The sequence below is a fragment of the Thermobia domestica genome, chromosome 5, assembly GCF_964235325.1.
Source record: "Thermobia domestica chromosome 5, izTheDome1.hap1.1, whole genome shotgun sequence".
NCBI lineage: Eukaryota > Metazoa > Arthropoda > Insecta > Zygentoma > Lepismatidae > Thermobia > Thermobia domestica.
Window position 1 is genome coordinate 119,156,790 of NC_137458.1, and position 23,091 is coordinate 119,179,880.

The 23,091-nt window shown below is 36.7% G+C and overlaps 1 protein-coding gene across 1 annotated transcript in view; it reads right to left on the reverse strand.

Moving 5' to 3' along the window:
- Ndg (Nidogen) overlaps nt 1-23,091 on the reverse strand; it is a 185,222-nt gene that overhangs the window by 128,271 nt on the left and 33,860 nt on the right. The gene's annotated exons all lie outside the window — the stretch shown is intronic.

A 23,091-nucleotide genomic window follows, 5' to 3' on the forward strand; every position in this document is an offset into this window, starting at 1 on the left:
TAATTTGATTTATTTACTTAACTTTCAGCCAGTGGCGGCTCCAGAGTTTATAAGAAGGAAGTCATATCTGCAGTGACAACGAATCCGGCCTTGCCTCCCCCAATACATATCCATCAGATTTGAGGCCACTCGTAATTTCTCACGTTGAAAGCATTCTGATGTCAAACACAAATATTACGGAAAATAACAACGAATTTGCTATTGCATAAAGTATCAGTTTTTGTGTCACATACACAATTATTATTCTTTAATTTTAAACACTTTGCTCAACACAAAGAATCCAAGGCATTTAAGAAGTGGTAGTAAAATACTGCTCAAGTTATTCTTCAATTTGAATTTCTCAGTCGAGTCTGTAACAATTACTTGGTTCCTACATACCCCTTAACATGCATATTTATTGAAAGTGTAACTTGAACCGGATACTAAAACTAAGTAATGCCAAAAATTAAGTAGCTTCACTTCTCGCATGTTTATACTATCTATTAATCTGTGTAATAGAGATAGATTTTCGTGATACATCAAAATTCAAGTATGCATTCGATTTCGATCGTTTCTAAAGCAAATAAGTAATCCATTCGAGCTTTTGCTTTCATCACTAACAAGGGAAGAAAGGGAGATTATATATCGAAGTGGAAGATGGTTTATACACCAATAGAAAACACCAATGACACCTATTACGAAACTATAATAAAAATTTTCCGAATGCATATACTGTGCAAGTTATATGAATATACAGGGTGTCCAGAAAATCCGTTTCCACTCCTAAAATTGCAAACGGTGAGGCAGATGCCAAAACAGGAAAACACGTGTTTGATTATTTTAAAAGTACAACGTATCAAAGCAAAAAGTTTTGTCCCAGGGCCACCCGCAGGGTCCCAGGCGGGGTCCAACTCAAAAATTGCAAATTTTAAGGGGGTCAAGTAACATATCATTGGAAACTTGTTGGGAAATGAAACAAGACGGAAGAAGTCTCGATTCTCTAAAATTACCCTTTGCAAAATGGCAACCGGGCAAAATGTCAGCAAAAACGACATTGTAAAGTCTATGACACCCCCATAAATCTGATACAGTGAGACAGGTGTCAAAACAGGAAAACACGTGTGTCATCATTTCAAAAGTACAACGATTGAAAATAAAAATATTTGTCCCAAAGTCCTCCACAGAGTTCCAGACGCGATCATACTCAAATTTGTCAAATGGGAAGAAAGGTTAAGTAGCATATCGTTCGAAAGCTGTTGCGAAATGAAATAAGACGGAACAAATCTCGACTCTAAAATTACCCTGTGCAAAATGGCGGCGGTCAAAGTGTGCATCCTCATTTCGATTCTCCGAGCGCATTCGCTTTCCATATTGTAATCGGCACTTGTTCTCATTATGAAACATTTGCACGTATTCGCTGTTCCTAGGGCAAGAAAGTTTTTTTGTTTGAATCATTTTATACTTGATAATCCAGACAACGAACATAAGTGCCATTATTGCACACTATATGTTAAGTAGTCATTTCTATACTCAAAGATGTCAAATGTTTTTTCTTTTCTTTTCTTTATTTCTTAATTTTCTTTTATTTTATTATATTTCTTTGTTTGTTTATTTATTTAGACATTACTGGGCCCAAAGAACAGAATCTCACAGTAGGGGCATTTCCTTTCTTGCCGTTGATTGCAAGAATTAAGGTGAAAACAAATTAAATCCCGACTACAGATATAAGAACTAAAACGCAAGATGTTTGCACAGTTTTATCGTAGAGCGTCCAGACTTGTTCCATCTGCTTTCATTTAACAACACTTTTCAAACGATATGCTACTTGATCCTCCTTGCCGTTTGAAAAATTTGAGTACAACTTCGTCTGGGACCCTGTGGAGGACCCTGGGACGAACATTTTTACTTTCAATCATTGTACTTCTGAAATGATTACACAAGTGTTTTCCTGTTTTGACATCTGTCTTACCGTTTCAGTTTTTTTTTGGGGGGGGGGAGGGCTAGCCATAAACTTTACAATGACATTTTGTCCGGCCGCCATTTTGCACAAATTTCAGAGAGTCGAGACTTCTGTCTTTTTTCATTTCCCAACAGGTTTCCAACGATATGTTACTTGACCCCCTTAAAATTTGCAATTTTTGAGTTGGACCCCGCCTGGGACCCTGCGGGTGGCCCTGGGACAAAACTTTTTGCTTTGATACGTTGTACTTTTAAAATAATCAAACACGTGTTTTCCTGTTTTGGCATCTGCCTCACCGTTTGCAATTCTAGGAGTGGAAACGTATTTTCTGGACACCCTGTATATTCATATAACCCGCGCAGTATAAGCATTCGGAAAATTTTTATTATAGTTTCGTAATAGGCGTCATTAGTGCTTTCGATTGGCGTATAAACCATCTTCCACTTCGATATATAATCTCCCACTCTTTCTTCGTAAGACGTATAGGGTCTATATACCTACTGTTTAACATAGAATCTGAATCATATGTATTCCTGCCGGGAATCAAACCTTGGTATTCCATACAAAAGATGCGTTTGGTAGTAATATATCCACGAGAAAGCTCCAAAACACGAAGTTCTACAAGTCTAGCGAGAACTGAATTCACTAACCCCTCTTGAACGTTCTCCGCTCTAAACCTACCTTAAATGACTTTTTTTTTTTTTTTTTTTTTAGTTCAAGCACAACGCAACAGGCTCTAGGCCCAATTATTTATTGTCTTTGACAACGAAATACATAATAATACAAAACAGTGAGATATACAAATAATTAAAAGAAATACACATTACAAAATAGACAACTTAAAAATACACATTCATGTTGTCTTTAGCACATGTGCTCTTTATATGCCGTTTCCAAAACATGCCTGTTTAATTGTTCTTTTTACACAATTGCCGCGATAATTCTGACCTTCAGGCTGGTAAAAATAACATTAATTCATGTTTATTTACGTGTTTATTTGTAAAATTTGAAATTTTATATTTCAGTATTTTGTTATTATTTACTTACTGGTGTTTACAGTATAATTATTTATATAAGTTCCAAGTGTAACATTTACGTACTTGTTTGTGGCTACCCATGCATACTTTCACAGTAGCATTTCAGAGGTAAATCAATTTAATATGTAGTTTAAGAATGTTTTCATTTTCCAAATGCTTACAAAAAAAAAAAAAAAAAAAAAAAGGTTGCGTAAACATACATAAGGTGTTAGTAAGTTCGAAAATTTAAGTACATTAAGAAAGTATTTTGGTTTTCTTTGTTCTTCATAATAATTTATATATGAGCATCGCAAAGCAAACACAATACTTCGAAAATCTATTGTGGAGTTCTCTTGCCCTTAAAAACAATATGAGTCAGTGTTCTTCCTGTAAGAAGCAGAACAAATGCGTTTCACTTTCATCGTGGGTTGTGCACATCACCAGCACCAAGCTTAAAGGCTCTATCCTAATTCTTCCCCCGTTCGCAGCAGGAATATCGACAACTGAAGTTTTCAGTTACGGTGAGAGTGTGATTATATTTTGCGTAAGCAGGCGATTAAAAGATCATTCTGTGATAATAGGCGAATGCTTAAAAAAAAAAAAAAAAAAGAACAGATGTGAACATCTAGAATCAAGATTTTCATAGAGCAAATAGCATCGGTTTGACGTCCACATTAAACTCAACCAATCAATCAATCAAGTGACTTCTGCTGTTTCCAAATCTTTTATAGACAAATCAGGGTTAGACACTCCATTAAAAAAAATAACAAATTTGTGTTCGTTCGTTCCTCAATCATATACAAAAATAATTGGAAAGGCACGTGACTTTGTGACTACACTATAGAGTGTCCCTGTTTAGAGCTTTCCAATATTAATCAATTGCACTTAAATCTGTTGATTTGTATGTTGACGCTATCAAATTTCAAATGCTAAAAGCATGATTTTTATAGAAAAACATAGTAAAAAGTGTATATACGATTTATTGTAATATGATCTATTTTAATGTAAATTTAAAATTTGTGTCCCATTACAATTCATTTCTATTTATTTATTTATTTATCTTCAATAGAATACAAGCCCTAATTACAGGATACGTGTACAATATCATGCAATATTGCGAAAATGAAAAAGAAAAAACAAAAATAATATGCAAATTTAAAAAAAAATATTATATGCACATTATTTACAGAAATGTAACTTCTAAATAATTACATTTTTCATTTTGAGAAAAAAGTAAAAAAAATAATCTCACAAAATAATGAACAGAAGCCTCATATATTAATTTACATATTAAACACTTTATCGAATCAATTATACAATATTTTACATTTTATAGACCTCTTTTAATTTCTTATATTGAATAATAATTTCACTAAAATCTGAATCTGTCTTCACTTGTTTTCGTATTTTCATTAGACTTCGAACATAGTATTTAGTGACAAATTTCTAAGATAGATAACTCCCCGCCCCCTAGGGATCTTTTGCCACTATATTAGAAGTGTTCCATAGGGTCCTTAGAATCAAAAAATAGTTGTTGGTCAACATATAAGTGCAGCACCTGGGTCCTGGGGCCCTTAACCCTTTAGCACTCGTGTATATTTACAAACATCGATGGGAACTCTTTAAATGACCGTAGATCTGACCGTTAGTGCAACACTGGAACAAGTTATACCTCGATCAATTTGTAAAATTGCAGGCTTTCGGTTTACTTAATGAACGGAACATTTCTGTGTACAAAGGAAAAGTAATTTAGGGATATTAAAAAAAAAATCCCTTAAAAACTCCCTTTTCGCGATTCTTTTAGTTATTACGTGGCAACACTGCAAACTAGTTAAATAATAAAATGTATTTATGTGTCCTATTTTATGTTCAACTTAAACTAAAAATTTCATCTTGATCCATCAAATAGCAGCAGAGGAAATAATTTTTTTATAGTTTTCACAGAGTTCATAATAATATATTTTCTTGGAAGTACGAGTATGACTTTGTGTCAATGTACAGCTATTACGTGGCAACACTGCAAACTAGGTGAATAATAAAATGTATTTAAATGTCTTGTTTTATGTTCAACTTAAACTGAAAATTTCGTTTTGCTCCATCAAATAGCAGCGGAGGAAATATGTATTTTATAGTCTTCACAGGGCTCATAATAATTTTCATGGAAGTACTAGTATGACTTCGTGTTAATGTTCCGTTTTATTTTTCTATAGCAAACAAGTGATACAAATTATTCTACTTGATTTTCTCATTCGTTATATTATGACAAATTCCCAGTACCGAGAAATCCCCCTGGAAGGTTTTATGGTTTGTTGGTCCATGGTATAATAGAAAATCTTTCAAAGCAATAATTTTACTGTTGTGGGGTTCCATTTATGTTCCTTTGAAAATATTTGTTTTGGTATTCTACAATGAATACACTTCCAAAGATGTCTGCTTTTATGTGAAGTTATCAAACAACTCTTGAAGTTATTGCGTAGGGCATGTATTCTTATTACATGTGCACACAGATAACCGCACTTAATATACAGCAGGGTGAGTCAAAAGTCCTTGGATACCTACATAAGTTTGAAAATCGATGGGAAAAGTAAAAGGTGATGATGAGAACAGAGGTTTGATGAGGGGCCGCAACTTTTGGACTGTATGTCATTCATGGCCGCCATCTTGAAATTCGCCATTTTGGATTCAAGTCATTTTTTTAAAATGGGAAGTGGGGTGTATGACACATCAAATAACACTAGCTTTAGCTCAGGAATTTAGTGGTGTAATTTGTTTTTTTTTTTCTCTATCTTGTACAGTTTAGAAGTTATTAATGTTCAAAGGTGGGAAATTACCTTGATACTGAATGCTGCAACACGTGTTTTACGTATTGTCTATCCCGTGCAATGCACAACTATAGTCGCCGCAACCACTATGACTGCACACGGAAGAGAATGTCTCCTGAAATTTGATATAGTTCTATGCATGGTGGATCGTCAGTGATGTACAGTTTGGAATATTGAGTTAAGTTTCGATAAGCCCCGCCGATCCAAACCTATGTAGAATACTAAGTGAAAGAACCCAAATCAAACCTAACATGAACTAACATATTTATCACTAATTATTGCCATGTTAAGAAGGTGGAGGGGCTTAACGGAATAAATGCTAAAATATTCCTGCTTTGAATTGTACCAAACTATATCTAAACTCAGGGGTGGACTGGCTATGTAAAAAGGGCGCGGTCACATACTCTGGGAGGGTGCCGTCCATGTGAGGCTTTCGCTTGTATGGAATACCCCCTCCTAATAAAAGAAAGTGCCGGGGGCATCCCTCGGAAAATTAGTACACAAAAAACAACAAAAGATTAAGTAGCTATTGCAGTTAATCACGATAGAATTATACAAATTCAATATTTTCATAAACAAACAAAGAGACTTTCAGTACTAAATACGAGGCGTGTTTTTTAAGTAAGGTCCGTTTTGTTGTAGACACTAGTAGTTCGCGCGCATACCGCAACTAGCGTGTGCGTCGTGTACCGGCATGCCTCGGGAACAACTGTGCTCAGTTTCAACTCTGTAGCTGACCTGTACGGCTGTGTTCTGTGCTTTCACAATGTTTAAGACTATCAAGTTTCCCGCCGCGTGTGAGGTTCGCTCAGTGATACGGTTTTTGTCAGCAAGTAACCTGTCTGCTGCAGAAATTCATCGACAGATTTGCGAAGTGTACGGTGATACTGTTTTATGAGTGCAAGCAAAGTGCGTAAGTGGGTACGAGAATTCAAAAATGACCGTGACAACGTCCATGATGAGGACTGCTCCGGTCGCCCTTCTTCGATTACAGACTATTTGGTGGCTTCAGTTGAAGCGAGGGTTCGTGAGAACAGGCGCTTCACAATAACAGGTCTCTCAAATGAATTTCCTGACGTGTCGAGATCAGTGCTTTACAAAATTATTTCTGAACACCTAGCGTTTAGGAAACTGTTCTCCCGTTGGGTCCCGAAACTCCTAAAGAGGACCACAAAAACCAAAGATTTGAGTGTGCCATGAATTCTTGACTCGTTATCACGAAGAAGGTAAAGGCTTCTTGAGTCAGATCGTAACTGGAGACGAAACATAGGTTTCGCATATCACGCCCAAATCGAAGCAACAGAGCATGGAATGGAGACACACACACTCGACTGTAAAGGTGAAGGCCAAACAGACTCTGTCCCAGCGCAAAATCATGGCGTCGGTGTTTTGGAATAGGCATGGTGTTTTGTTGGTCGACTTCATACAACGAGGAACCACTATCAATGCAGAAGCATACTGCCAAACCCTGAAAAAACTACGCAGAGCGATTCAAAACAAACGACGCGGAAAGTTGACAAAGAGCATTGTTCTTCTCCATGACAATGCAAGACCTCACACTGCATATCAGACCCGCGATTTTTGGACAGTTTTGGCTGGGACGTTTTAGACCACCCACCGTACAGTCCTGATCTTGCGCCGAGCGATTACCATGTGTTCCTCCACCTCAAACAATACCTCATTGGCAACCGTTACAATGATGACGACGATGTGAAAACGGCAGTGAACTCTTGGTTATCGGAGCAGGCGGCAAGTTTTTATTAAGAGGGTATTTTGAAATTGGTTGAGAGGTATGATAAGTGTTTGAACAAACTTGGCACCTATGTCGAAAAATAAAGTAAAGTATGTACTTTCTGAAAATACATTTAGTTTTTTGAAATAACCTTTCGTTGTGTACTTATGTTCAAACGGCCTTACTTAAAAAACACACCTCGTATATTAGGCCTATATAAATCTGCACACTTTAACTGAGACTACAAAAATCACACCAGTTGTTTAAATTCTTCGGCTACATTTGTTAACAGCCTAATTATAACTGAAGATTTGAGTTAAGTTTGGGGCTTATGCTATTTTTCATACTTCTGTCCTTTTACAGCTACGTTCATCATAACATTAACTTATTTTTCATCTATTTTTAAAACCGTCAATCAACATGCACGGCAGTGCATGGCAGCCAAGTTCCGGGAAGCAAATGAAAACTGGCCTGCACTGCCATAAGCATATTATACACGTACAAGAGTTTTGGGTAAAATCGAAAATTTCGAGGCTTTGTAAAAACGATTGTATTAAGGGTAGAAACATGAAATTTAGAATGTAAGGAGAAATCCCACAGATGTACTCATATGCCAAATCTCACATTCCTATCTTCAACCATATTCGAGTACTGGCCCCCCCAAATATGCAGTTTTCAGACTCACTGACTCACTCATCAAATTGATTAGGTACTTCCCAATTAGATAGAAACGTGAAACTTTGCATAAAGGTACCCAATAACAATTTGAGTATGGAAAAAGTCCAAAATCTGAGGAATGTCCTATGGAAAATCTTTTATGGGCCAGAAACTGTCCTTAGCCAGGAAAGAAATCCTTTCACTCACTCACTCATCAAATTGATTAGGTACTTCCCAATGAGATAGAAACGTGAAACTTTGCATAAAGGTACCCTATAACGACGTGAGTATGGAAAAAGTCCGAAATCTGAGAAATGTGCTATGGGAAATTTTTATAGCCAAAAAGCTGTCCTTAGCCAGGAAAAAAATCGTTTCACTCACTTACTCATCAAATTGATTAGGTACTTCCCAATGAGATAGAAACATGAAATTTTGCATAAAGGTACCCTATAACAACCTGAGTATGGAAAAGATCCGAAATCTGAGGAATGTGCTATGGGAAATTTTTTATAGGCAAAAAACTGTCCTTAGCCAGGAAAAAATCGTTTCACTCACTCACTCACCAAATTGATTAGGTACTTCCCAATGAGATAGAAACATGAAACTTTGCATAAAGGTACCCTATAACGACATGAGTATGAAAAAAGTCCGAAATCTGAGAAATGTGCTATGGGAAATTTTTATAGCCAAAAAGCTGTCCTTAGCCAGGAAAAAAATCGTTTCACTCACTCATTCATCAAATTAATTAAGTACTTCCCAATGAGATAGAAACTTGAGACTTTGCATAAAGGTACCCCACAAAACTTGAGTATGGGAAAAGTCCGAAATCTGAGGAATGTGCTATGGGAAATCTTTTATGGTCATAAAACTGTTCTTAGCCATGAAAAAAAATCGTTTCACTCACTCACTCATCAAAATGATTAGGTACTTTCGAATGGGATAGAGACGTGAAACTGCGTAAAGGTACCTTATAATGACTTGAGTATGAAAAAAGCCCGAAATTTAAGGAATGTGTAATGGGAAAGTTTTTATAGGCAAAAAAACTTTCCTTAGCCAAGCAAGAAATCGTTTCACTCACTCACATATCAAGTTAATTAGGTACTTCCCAATGGGATAGAGACGTGAAACTCTGCGTAAAGGTACATTATAATGACTTGAATATGGAAAAAGTCGAAATGTGAGAAATGTGCTATGGGAGTTATTTATGGGCGAGAAACTGTCCTTAGTCAAACACAAATCTGTTCATTCTCTCCCTCATCAATAGATACTTCCCAATGAGATAGAAACGTGAAACTTTGCATCGAGTTACCCTATGACTTGAGCATAGAAAAATTCCGAAATGTGTGGTATGTGTTATAAGAAATTTCTTATTGGCAAAAATCTGTTCTTAGAAAAGTATAAATCGTTTCATTCTCTCAATCATCAAATTGATTATGTAATTCCCAATGAGGTATAGACGTGAAACTTTGCACAGAAGCACCCTATAATGACTAGAGTACAGAAAAAGTACGAAATGTGATTAATGTGCTATGGGATGTTTTTTATGGGCGAGAAACTGTCCTTAGCCAAACATAAATATGTTCGTCTTCTCACTCATCAAACTTATTAGGTACTTTCCAATGAGATAGAGACGTGAAACTCTGCATAAAGGTACAGTACCTTATAATGGCTTAAGTGTGAAAAAATTCCGAAATGTGAGGAATGTGCTATTGGAAATTTTTCATGGGCGAAAAACTGTCCTTAGCAAAGCACGGTTCATTCAGTCACTCATCACATTGATTTGTTAGTTTCCAATGATAATGACGTGAAGCTGTGCATAAAGGTACCTTATAATGACTTGAGTGTGAAAAAATCTTAAATGTGAGGAATGTGCAATGGGAATTTTTTTATGGGTGAAAAACTATTTTTAGCCAAGCAGATATCGGTTTATTCATTCACTCGTCACATTGATTAAGTACTTGTTTATGAAATATTGACGTAAAAGTCTGTATATTGGTACCTTATAATGACTTGAGTATGGAAAAGGTTTGAAATTTAAGTAATGTACTAAAGGAAATTTTTATGGGTGAAAACTGTCCGTAGCCAAGCAGAAATCCGTTTACTCAATGATTGACTCATTCATAGCATTAATTAGGTACTTCCTAATGAGATAGAAGGATGAATCTCTGCATAAAGGTACCTTATAATGATTTGAGTATGGAAAATGTCCGAAATTTAAGGAAGTGCTATGGAAAAATTTTATGGGTGAAAACTGTCCTTAGTCAAGCAGAAATCGGTTCACTCACTCACTCATCACATTCATTTTGTAATTTCAATGAGATAAGTCCTGAAACTCTGCATAAAGGTATCTTATAATGACGTGAGTATGGAAACTGTCCTTAGCCAGGAAAAAGAAATCGTTTCACTCACTCACTCATCAAATTGATTAGGTACTTCCCAATGAGATAGAAACTTGAGACTTTGCATAAAGGTACCCTACAAAACTTGAGTATGGAAAAAGTCCGAAATCTGACGAATGTGCTATGGGAAATTTTTTATAGACGAAAAATTGTCCGTAGCCATTAGGTACTTCCCAATGATATGAAGATGTGAATGTCTACACGAAGGTAGCTTGTAATGGCTTGAATATGAAAAATATCCGAAATTTAAGGAATGTGCTATGGAATTTTCTATGGGTGAAAAATTGTCCTTACTCAAACAGAGATCGGTTCATTCACTCACTCATCATTGATTAGGTGCTTCCAAATGAGATAGAGATTTGAAAATTTGCATAATGGTACCTACCTTATGTAATGACCTGTGTAAATAAAGGTTCCAAATTTAAGGAATGTACTATGGGAATTTTTATGGGCGAAAAACTGTCCATAGCCTTTAGGTATTTCTTAATGCGATAAAGATGCGAAACTCTCCATAAAGGTACACTATAACGGCTTGAAAATGAAATTTGAGGAATTTGCTGCGGAAATTTTTTCTTTAGCAAAAAGAACTGTCCTTACAATCAGAAATCGTGAACGATTCCGTTATTGAACACATCATGTGCATAGTGATAATGTTGTCAATCGTCTGAGTGGTCGAGTTGGTGCCCTCCTCGCTGATGTATTGGCTATACTTAACACGTTATCCATATGTTACATACGCACTGCCCTCTTTCCCGCTTAGATGTTACACAATGTCGTTGCAGGATGTCTGATATCTAACAATCTTCCGCACATTACGTACGTCAGCTATAAGTTACATACGGCCATCTGTATGTGAGATCCTGACCGCCTACATACAGTCTTTTCGTTCGTGTAGAAAGTACGTTTATTCGGAACACTTATACGGAAAGTACGTTCAAATATACTTTTTCAGTTATACGTTTAGTATACGTTAAGTCCAACAACTACAGGATTCAGACATGTAACAAACGTTTTTACGTACGCCACATACAGTTTTTCTCAGTGTGCGAGTAAAATAAGTGAAAGCTAGTAATAAGTAGTTAAGCAAGTTAATGAGGCACGTTCTGTGAATTAGTTAACACTAGAAGGACCGGATGGGTCAAAATGACCCATCACCATATTTTAATATTCCACTGTAAACGTACTTGAAATATTAAGTAAATAATATTTTATGAATTTGTTAAGGCCAATAGCATTACCAAATTCATAAAATATTATTCACTTAGTATTTCAAGTACGTTTACAGTGGAATATTAAAATATAGTGATGGGTCATTTTGACCCATCCGGTCCTTCTAGCGTTAACTTTTAAAACCGTGGGCTAAGACACGTACATACTACTGTAAATTTCGTGGTTGGTAACCCACACAAGGAAAGCCAAAATTTTGTATTTTTTCGGTGAATATTTTTCCTTTATTGCAGTCATTGGTATTAAATAGATATTGAAATTAATTTGATAAGTAAGATAATGTAGAGGTGAGAATGTTTAAAATTAATGAAGTTTTTGAAGAAATGAGAAATCCAATTTTTCGAATTTATGAGACTAGCAACAAAATGTAACCGATTTCGTAAATATATTGGTACCAGAGTTATATTATAGTTACCACAGTCGTTATGTAAAAATGTTCTTGATTCTTCGTGTCTCTATCTGTGAACAGTGTGAGAATCTCTTACGTATCAGCCTTTTCATCAACAGTGAATTTCGTGCCTTTTGCTCTTCATATTTTCTGAATTTGCCCTTCGGGGGTTCGCCCCCCACACCCTCGCCTTTGCTCGTCCTACTTCCTCACACCTCTTAAGCTTACAATTCTCGAATTTCAAGTTTCTTTTCCTATTTCAACTATCTAAAAGATAAGATTTTGTATTCCAGGAAAACACCTATTTAAGTAACATGGTGATTTCTTCATCTCCCCTTTAGACTCCCTAAAAATTAAAAATATTCATTTTTGGCAATTTTTCTGTCGGTTAGTTCCCAAAAACTACAATCACGTCAAATTTAATCATTGTAGCCCTACAGGAAGTGCCGTATAATTTTGGGGTGTAAAAGGCGTCCCATATAAATACATACCATGGGAAAGATTTTTCAGTTCCCCAGAAAACCACTCTAAAGTTGGAATTGTTTATTTTTACTGATTTACTTAGGTAATACTAATGAAAACGTACAAGCATACCAAATTTCATTTTTTTTTATTCCAATTCCAAGTTCCTAAAACATGAAATTATATGTCAAAAAAAAAAAAATAAATAAATAAATAAATAACATGGGAAAATTCTTCATCCCCCTTCATCATTTCAATTTTCCACGTCAACCGGAAGCACCCCTTTAATTTATGCCAGTTCATGTAGCTTTATATACAGTTACGATATGTTGGTGGCAAATATTATTAACTTTACAAGCTATTTGAAAGGTGTATATCATTGGAAGGAAAACCCGAGGCAGTATGAAACTGCGCAACATGCGCGTCATGTAATGAACTCCGAACTCCGTAATTTCGCAATGTGAAAAGGTAGAGAACAACTAGGTATATTGAAACACCAGCTATGTCTAGTGATGTAGCAGCGAGGATTCAGCATCAAGGGTTTTGGGCCCTGTTGATACTCTTCGTATTTAGGCAATGAAAAATGAGATGTTAGCGATCGTGATTTTATAGTTCGGGTAAATGAATTGGAATCTCGTTTGGACATAACGCTCTGACAGATATTTGATAGAATAAATCCTCCATGCTGTTCTAGTGGCTAGCATGTGAGCCTATCTTGTACAGGTCTTGGGTTCGATTCCCGGTGGGAGAACCCTTGGCAACTAATGTTGTATGTGACACATTATGACTCCTTTAAAAATGTACAATTTTAAATTTAAATCCAGCAATATGCCACAATTGAGAATTCCAATATACGATATTGACATGGTGAACTACAAAAAGAAGTGAAATATGAACAAAAACACCAGAGGTGCAAAAAGTGCAGCCAAGTTCGTCAGCCTCAAAAAGTGTTGAGATGAGGATGGATGAGCCAAGTTCCTTGGCCACTGCATCTGAAAGGGACACTGGAACTTGGCGCGGTGTCAAGGAAAATGATGTTAAGGAAACTTAGGGATAGTGGTGGCGGGCGTGGTGGGTTTGGGACCACCATCAACCTTAGGAATATCAACTTTGCTAATGAGCTAAGGCACATATACAGAATACTGCAGTAAGATTGGTGGTTCGAAACCCAGACAGGGAAAACTTATATTCCTCCACGAAGTGTCAAAGTAAATGCTGTTAACGAGCCTTAGGTGTGCTGTTTGTGAGCGTGGTGGATTTGGGGGTCACCACTAGCCTTAGGACTGAACTGTCCCGGCCGTGAAACTAGGAACAGACATCTTAATGTATTCGAATATGTTAGACACCTCGCGCCAAGTTCCAGTGTCCCTTTCAGATGCAGTGGCCAAGGAACTTGGCTCATCCATCCTCATCTCAACACTTTTTGAGGCTGACGAACTTGGCTGCACTTTTTGCACCTCTGGTGTTTTTGTTCATATAAAAAGTATACATGAAACATTTACTACAAATTAACAAAAGTAAATTTAGAATTATATACCTACATAGCGAAAAAAGAAATTCAAAAACAAAACTGGAAAATGAAAGTAAAGTCACTGCGAGCCTTCACATCTCCTTGCTTTTTTCACACATTTTGTCAATAATAAGATTGTTGTCTATTTTGGTCAGAATATCTCTTTCTGAGTTCATCAAGAACAATGACTCCAGATGTTCATCTGTAAGTCTTGAATGGAGTCTTGTTTTTATGTAACACCACTAGCGCCTCTAACGGCGGGAGTGGGAGGGAGAGACATGTAAAAATGATCCAAAATGACCGAGATTAGAGTCAAATCAATATATTTCGAAGTCGCTGAGATCATTAATGGTACCACCAAAGCCTAAAACAGAAAGGGCAAGGCCGTAGGCCGAGTAAAGACGGGATCTGGTAGCGGAGAAGTGGGGGTGGGAGGGTTGATATATAAAAAATTATCCAAAATGACCGATATTAAAGTCAAATCTATATATTTAGGGGTAAATCTAATATCATTAATAGCATTCCCACGCCGAAAACAGAAAGAGCGAGGCCGCAGGCGGGGAAAATACCGGGGTCTGGAGTGGAGCCCTAGCTGGCCAAAGGCTAGCAAATTTATAAAATAATTATGTAGCTTTGTTTTTTTAATGTGTTCAGAGAGGAAACTGTGCTCCTTCCCAAGGCTAAGACGGGTCTTAGCCCCTCCCGAGGAGGGCGCAAAGGCACTGATGTGAGGAGGGCGCAGCGGCCATCGGGCCGGTACTTGATTATGGCCAGTCCACCCCTGTCTAAACTTATTTTGCATTCAGACGCCGGCTTTGTAGTATTGATAATATACAGAAAGTTCGACAATGAAGGACCAAAATGTTTCGTGAATTGTTGTTTCATTTATACTGTATATACAACTCGAAATAAATCATAGTTATTGACTTGAACACACACATACACACACACACACACACACACACACACACACACACACATATATATATATATATATATATATATATATATATATATATATATATATATATATATATATATATATACGGTGTTTCAAAAAAACACCGACAACGTTTGGGAGGTGATTCCTGACACCAAGATAAGACAAAATGTATAGACCAACCTGGGTGCATAAATGCTTCCTTTTGGAGTTATAGGCTGCCGAAAACAAAAAATGAACTTTAAAGGTTCATACCTACAAAACTATGGGACCTACCGTAGTCGTGTCAAGACTTCATTTAGGAACTGGTATGTACCCTATCCAAATATCCAAGCTTCATAATCCTGAGGTACTTCCGCAACAATTTTAATAAAGGTAGTTTGTGAGTACTTCAAATTATATGCCAGTAGCGAAACTATCTGTATAAAAGTTGTTACGTGAGTACCTTATTCACACCCTGTATATATAATATTCGCAAAAACAGCACTAGAGTTTCGTTACTAGACCTAGAAATAGACAATTTTAACAACCGGTTCAGGAAAATCGGCATAATGATACCACTGCTTATAACACGGTACCAGGGGCGTTCCGAAGGCTCATAAGGTGGGGGGGGGGTGTAGTGCGTTAATGTGCCGAATGGATAAGTATGATGTACCGAATAACGAGAGGCACTCATTAGTTTATCTTGCAGTAGAAAGATCCCCAGAACCACTTTTCTGGAGTATTATCTGTTTGCCATATGGTTACGTAAAGAGTCTTGTACAGTCACGAACATTAATAAATGGAAGTAGAAGCCATTATTTCTTATGACTCCAACCTCCATTTATTAATGTTTGTGGCTAGGGATGCGCACGAGTCGAGTGGAGTCGAGATTTAACCCTGTCTCGACTCGTCTCGAGAAAATGTTGTCTCGACTCGTGTCTCGACTCGAAAATATGTTGCTGTCTCGACTCGTGTCTCGACTCGACTCGAATTCGAGTCGAGACGTCTCGAAATTCGAGTCGAGACAAAATATACGAGTTGAAATATACACTCACATCAGCCAGGCTATTATGAATACCTACCTAATTGTTAGTATGTCCACCTTTTGGCACGAATAACAACGGCAACGCGTCTTGGCATGGTTGCAATGTTCCTCGGTGGGTCGCTGGAGAGAGTTGGCACCACATATGCACACACAGGTCATCTAATTCCCTTAAATTCCGGGGAGGGGGTGATGTGCCCTCACGTCACGTTCAATCACATCCCTGATCGATTGTGTTCAGATACGGAGAGATTGGGGGCCAGCACATCACTTGGAATTCGCTTCTGTGTTCTTTGAACCACTCCATCATACTCATGGCCTTGTGACATGATGCATTATCTTGTCGAAAAATACCATTACAGATGGGAAACATGGCCGTCATGAAGGGGTGTACGTAGTCTGCAAGCACCGTGCAACGCCCCGGCCGTCATGGTGCTTTGCTCGAGCTCCACTAGACACATGGATGCTCACCTGAATGTTCCCCAGATAATAATTAAGCCGCAGCCAGTTTGTCTCCGTCCCGCAGTACAGATGTCAAGAAGCTGTTCCCTTGGAACACGACGGATTCGCACCCTCACATCGTCATGATGAAGAAGGTATCGGGATTCATCAGACAATGCAACGCTCTACCATTGTGCGAAGGTCTAGTGGCGATGGTCACGTGTTCCTTTCAGTTGTAGTTGACGATGTCGTGGTGTTAACATTCGCCATCGTTAGGAGTGTTCGGTGCAATGTGTGTTCAGACTAGTGTTGTGAAGGCCTGTGAAAAAAAAACACAAATTTTGGCTAAAGAAACAGTTCTTTTACGGGTTTCCCGAGCTGGGGGAAAAAACGGAAAATTTGGGTATTATCAGAATCATCATTTTAGTTAGTCACAGAATCATTTTAGTTAATATGTTAAATCAAACATATATTTCGTAGAGATACCTTCATAGTTCTATGTAAAATTCCGGAAATGTTGAAACCATTAGAAAAAATAATTTGTTCGGAAATATTGGCAAAAACAAGAAAATATAGTTTAAAAACTATTTATTGGCCTGATGCTAGTAATCTTACTTGCTGTAATATGTCTGCAACATACACAGTGGGAAGTCGAAAATCCGAACTAATTTGGACCACAGGTAGTTCGGATTTTCAAATTGTTCGGATTTTCGATAATGACCAAGAAAATGCCATTTAGGCTTACATATACTGTACGGTATGTTCTTCTATCGATACAGTGGTTACAGTTCTTCTATCGAACATACAGTAATTACAATACAGGTACGTAAGGCTACTTACCTTTAATGTTTCTGAAGAACCTGCTTGTACTCAAAATAACACTGTTGTTGTAAGTCACACCTAAAACTTATAGGACTAAGAAAAAAATAAAAATAAAAATACATGACAAACAATTACATATAAATGAACTTTTGTAAAAACACTGACTTCACATAACGTCGAACGACACGCAATTGTTTGTTTATCGCTAGCGTTAAGACAAAATGTAAAAAGCTTCTAGGGACCGCGTTCGGATTTTTGACGTTAAGATTATCGACGTCCTACTGTATATACAATGTAATTTGCTAACGGAAAAATACTTAAAGCAACATATTTTAATTCTACTTTTCACACATATACCACACAAGTGAGTACATTTGAGCAGCGAGAAATACATTAAGTGAAACTTCCGTTAGTTATTATTACAGACTAGCAGAATACCCGTTCTTCGCACGGGGAAAATAGTATCATTTTTGACACAAAGGGCACCAAAACTGTCACCAATGAACTTGTGGAGCCCCAAAACTATGAATTTGCCATTAATATTGATAATTTTCAATTATCTTTGCATGTCACCATCCCCCTTAGAGTACTAATGAGGCTGAATTTGTGGATTTAAACGGTATCTTCTGTTTATCACAGCGAGTATGGATTCGAGGTCATTTTCGATCATATATATATCTATATCTATCTATCTACCTACCTATATATATATATACAGAGGCTATAGCATCCCCCCTTCACACTCAAGTATACACTGCATAAAATGGGTTTCAATCCTGCTTTACACTGGATAAAACTGCAAACTATAGTTTAGCCCTCCCATGATCATATCCTGGATCCGCCACTATATACATACATACATACACACACACACACACACACACACACACACACACATATATATATATATATATATATATATAATGCTCAAAAAATTAGGAGTTCAGCTGAAATATCACACAAGACCTTAAGATAAGGTATGAATAAGCTTGTGTTTGACTCATATATATCATACAAGAAGGAATGCTTTAAGATACACTAGAAAAATGGGACACATTCTGGTGTTGGGCACGGAAAACCTTGTTCACGTGACTCATGACACAAGACGGTTATGTGTGCACCTCTCGAACTGCTCAGAAACAGGCAAGGCAACAACACTGACGATTTTTTTATTATCAGCAACAATTTTAAGGAAAGAGTACGGTAGTTTTTTTCTAGTACGGTAGTTCACTTTTTTTTTTTTTTTTTTTTTTTTTGTTCGTGTCTGGTGAACATTTTAATAGAAAGAGCAGATATTTTTAAGTCATTACTAGTACAGTTACTCTTATGAAGACTCTGGCCTCGCTGCTGAAAAGGGACGTTAAGCTCAAAATCAACTCAACTCTTATGAAGACTCTACATATTTAAGGAAATAAAATATAAGTTTGCATATAATGTTAAGGAGCAGGCAAATACTATGAAGAAGCGAAAGCCAGGGAGTAGAAACTAGTGTAAATTACGGATCAGACGTTTTAGAAGAGTGCTTACGAAAGATAAGAAACAAACAAATGACACAGAGGGAAGCTGCTTTACACTACAAGATTACATGAAGCACGATTATTAAGAACGAATTAAAAATAATTTAATATTAAGAAACCTGAGCGTCCGTCTGTTTTTAGTGATGATAAAGAGCATTGTTTTGTTGGAGACATTATCAAGCTCTCAGAATGTAACTTCCTGGTTGACGAATTTGATTTGCGATGCTGTGTAAGCTCATACTTATCAAAAACAAGTCGGATAGTACCACAATTTAAGAATATATTTTCCAGGATATGAATTTGCGAAATCCTTTCTTCAGTGACATCCCGAGCTAACCCGTAGAGGATCATCAACCATTAAAGTAGCACGAGCAGGAATAACCACTGAAATTATTGTACGATATTTGTACAACTAGGGGGTAGTTTTAGATAATATACCTCCGGAAAACACTTGGAACTACGACGGAACCAGGGGCGGATCCAGGACAAACTTCTAAGGGGGGCGGTGGGTTGTAATACTGCTACTTAGAGCTACTTTTAAGAGCTCCAAACTCTGCGATGGGTATTATTTATATATAAAATAAGAAATTTTCCTCTTCTGAAAGGGAATCGCCCCGATCGCCCCCCCCCCCATGATCCGCCACCTGGATGGAACAAATTTCAGTGACAATCTAGTACAGAAACGTATAACACTGGTATACAAAATTTTGCTTATTATTATTTCTTGATGAATTTTTATGTATTTTGACCCCCTGAACACGAATCTGGCACTTATTTTTATGTAGTGTCAATATTTTCAATGATATAAGCATGTTTTATTTTTCTCCTATACTGATTTATGCAGAGTAATTTGCGTCCTTTTATTTCGATACTCGCTAGGTGGTATCGCATTTGTTATTAAAGATAATTGTTCGGAGTACGAAACAGAGAATATAGATTCTAAAGATACATAGCAGAATTGTAAATTGGTTAAATAGAGTTATTCAAGTGTGAAGCTGATTTTGGAGAATATAAGGAACATCAATGGGACGTGTGTGGGGATTTCAAAATTATTGGTTTTCTTCTTGGGTTGCAAAGTGGTTATACTAAATATTCCTGCTTTCTATGTCTGTGGGACAGTTGGACAACTAACCAGCATTATGATCAAACCACGTGGCCTGAAAGAACGGAGCTTATTCCAGGAACACATAATGTGATAAATGAAGCATTAGTGCCCAGGGAGAAGATTCTCATGCCAACATTACATATTAACCTGGGATTGGCAAAACAATTTGTGAAAGCTCTGGGTCGCAATTCACCTGCCCTACAATGTATCAAACAAATATTTCCAGCTTTATCAGAGGCAAAAGTTCTGGCTGGCATTTTCACAGGGCCTCAGATTCATGTCATGCTTAATAGTGCTCCACTTAAACAAAAAATGACGGAGTTGGAAAGGAACGCTTGGGGGGGCCTTTCATAAATTGGTGACGGGATTTCTTGTGCAGAACCGAAGTGAAGCGTTTAAACACCAAGTTAAGACACTCATTGATCAATATCGAGCATTGGGTTCAGCGGGTGCAAATCATTAAGAAACTAATGAAAAATTACATATGCTACATTCGTACTTGGATTTCTTTAGGGAGAATTAAGGAGATGTTAGCGAAGAGCAGGGGAACGTTTCCATAAGGGCATTGAGGTAATGGAAAGCAGATACCAAGAAAGGTGGGACTGTGCAATGATGGGTGATTATATTTGGGGGTTAGTCCATGACGAAGTAAACGTTTCCCACAAAAGAAAAAGAACCACTAACTTTCACTTTTGATTACGGAATTCCAGTACTTGATGAACACTTTCCTCCAATCTCAGTACTTTTGTATATAATTTTTATAAGAAATGTAATATTCATATATTTTAGTATTTATGTATTGTTATGTAAATTTTTGTTACCCAGAAAGTTGATGTCCAAAATGTGTTATGTTTGTAATTCCATGTTCCTATAAGACACAATTGTATAGCATTACAAATTTTGACATTACGAGAAAGTAACTGTCATACTCGTGTTCAGCGGGTGCAAATCATTAAGAAACCAATGAAAAATCAACAGAAGCACGACTACAATATTTGTGTTATGCTTGTAGTTCAATGTTCTCGTAATATACAAATTGTATAATATGTTACTGTTTTAATAAAATCTGATATGCTTATATTATCACAAATTTTGACATTACGGGAAAATAACTGCCATACTCGTGTTCAGCGGGTGCAAATCATTAAGAAACCGACGAAAGACCAATATAAGCACAACCTTGATCAAAATTTGTATACCAGTGATAATTTGTAAATGAGAATGACTGAACGAATTTGTAACTCCGCAAAAGTTCCGTACCCGTGATGTTTCGTGGAAACGCTTCCGGGAAAATTCTTTCTCCTTATGTTCATAAGCAGAAAATTTATGGTCAAATTGGACAGAGAATTATCTTCCAGGAGCACGATACAATCGTTCGAAGAATGGATGGTTTGAAAATTCGAGTTTTAAAGACTGGTTTATAACGATAGGTTTACCAAATTTAAAAAGGCTTAATGTAAGAAAAATTCTCATTGGTGACCTTTCATCCCATATCAGTATTAAAGTACTGAAACTTTGTGAAGAAAATAATACTACCTTTACATCTTTGCCGCCGAACTCTACTCACTTTACTCAACCTTTAGATGTGGCTTTCTTTGCTCCGATGAAGAGGATCTGGCGACAGCTGCTTGGAGAATGGAGAGAAACTGATATCGGTCACAAGTGGGCAACTCTTTCGAAAGAAGTATTCCCTGCATTACTTCGAAAATTAATGGAGAAAGTTGCATTGAATGGCTCTGAAAATCTACAATCAGGATTCCAGAAATGTGAAATAGTTCCTTGGAGCAAGCATGAAGTTCTCAATAAGCTTCCCGATTCGTCACTCTCTAACACACAAGTTGTGATGGTAGGTGAAGCTTTCCTTGATCCTCTCAGTAAAAAGAGGGGTACTAGCAACCCATCTTCCAATAAAAATACTAACATTCGTAAAAGAAGAAACAAATTAATGATAACACCAGGTAAAAGTATCTCTTATGATGACGCAGTAAAGAGTACCGTTACTGATACACGTATGGGAAGGTAGTCATCCGAAAAGATTTAAAAAAAAAAAAAAAACAGAAAGTGTTCAAAGGAATTAGGATTTGATAGTACTTCGTCTGACATCAGTGAGCCATTTAGTATGCATGATTCAACGAGTGTAAATTTTTCAGATCTGGAATTCGTAAACGGTGATCAAGATCTTCATGAATTTGAAAATGTGGATACGGATGATTTACATGTTGAAGACTACGTTGTTATACAATATGATAATCAGTACACTGTATAATCCAGGTGTGATTACTATAATGTCTTCCTCGAATGCCATTGATGATGGACCTACAGTAAGGAGAAAGGAATTAAATGTTGGAAATAGCCCAATATTAAAGATCAAATGGTGTACAATTGGTGCGATGTAATAAGGAAGAATAACTTTACTAGCTTCTAAACGAGAATATCATACAGTGCTTGAATTATATTTACTTCCTAAAACTGAGCAGTATGGTACCAGTGAAGTACTCTACCGCAATGAAGAATATGGTGCTCTTATTTTTGGATGTTAAATATTCATCCACTTACTCCTATGTTTGTAATACCGGTATTTTAAGTTTTCAGAAATTTGTAGCGTTCTTTTATAGATGTTTCGATTTATCCAAGTAGAATACAAATATTTTTATTTAACGATATTTCTCGTTCGATTGAAATTAAGTAGAAACATTGATAATGTCACCAATGTGTTTGCAATACCGTGTTCTTCTCTTCTGTTTCTTAAATACAATGTTACATTAATACTTTCGTGTATTAATTTGTTATTGTGACAAATGGGCTAAAGTTACCCCCAAAATGAAAAATCTTGCATGGCATCAAAAAATTGAAACTATAATAATTATTCTTAATCACACTGATTATTTACTGCTTTCAAAAGAAAGCCAAATGTTTGCATTTCAAAGGGAAAATGTCTTTAAATTACATTCCTAATCTTAGGAGATATTAGAATGGAAATTTTGAAAATTAAAAAAATAACGGACCAACTTGCATAGTAAGTCGAAATCTTTCACCATCTCAGGCTTGATCTAGATCAACTACGTTCGCATGATATATAGTGTCTTTGTG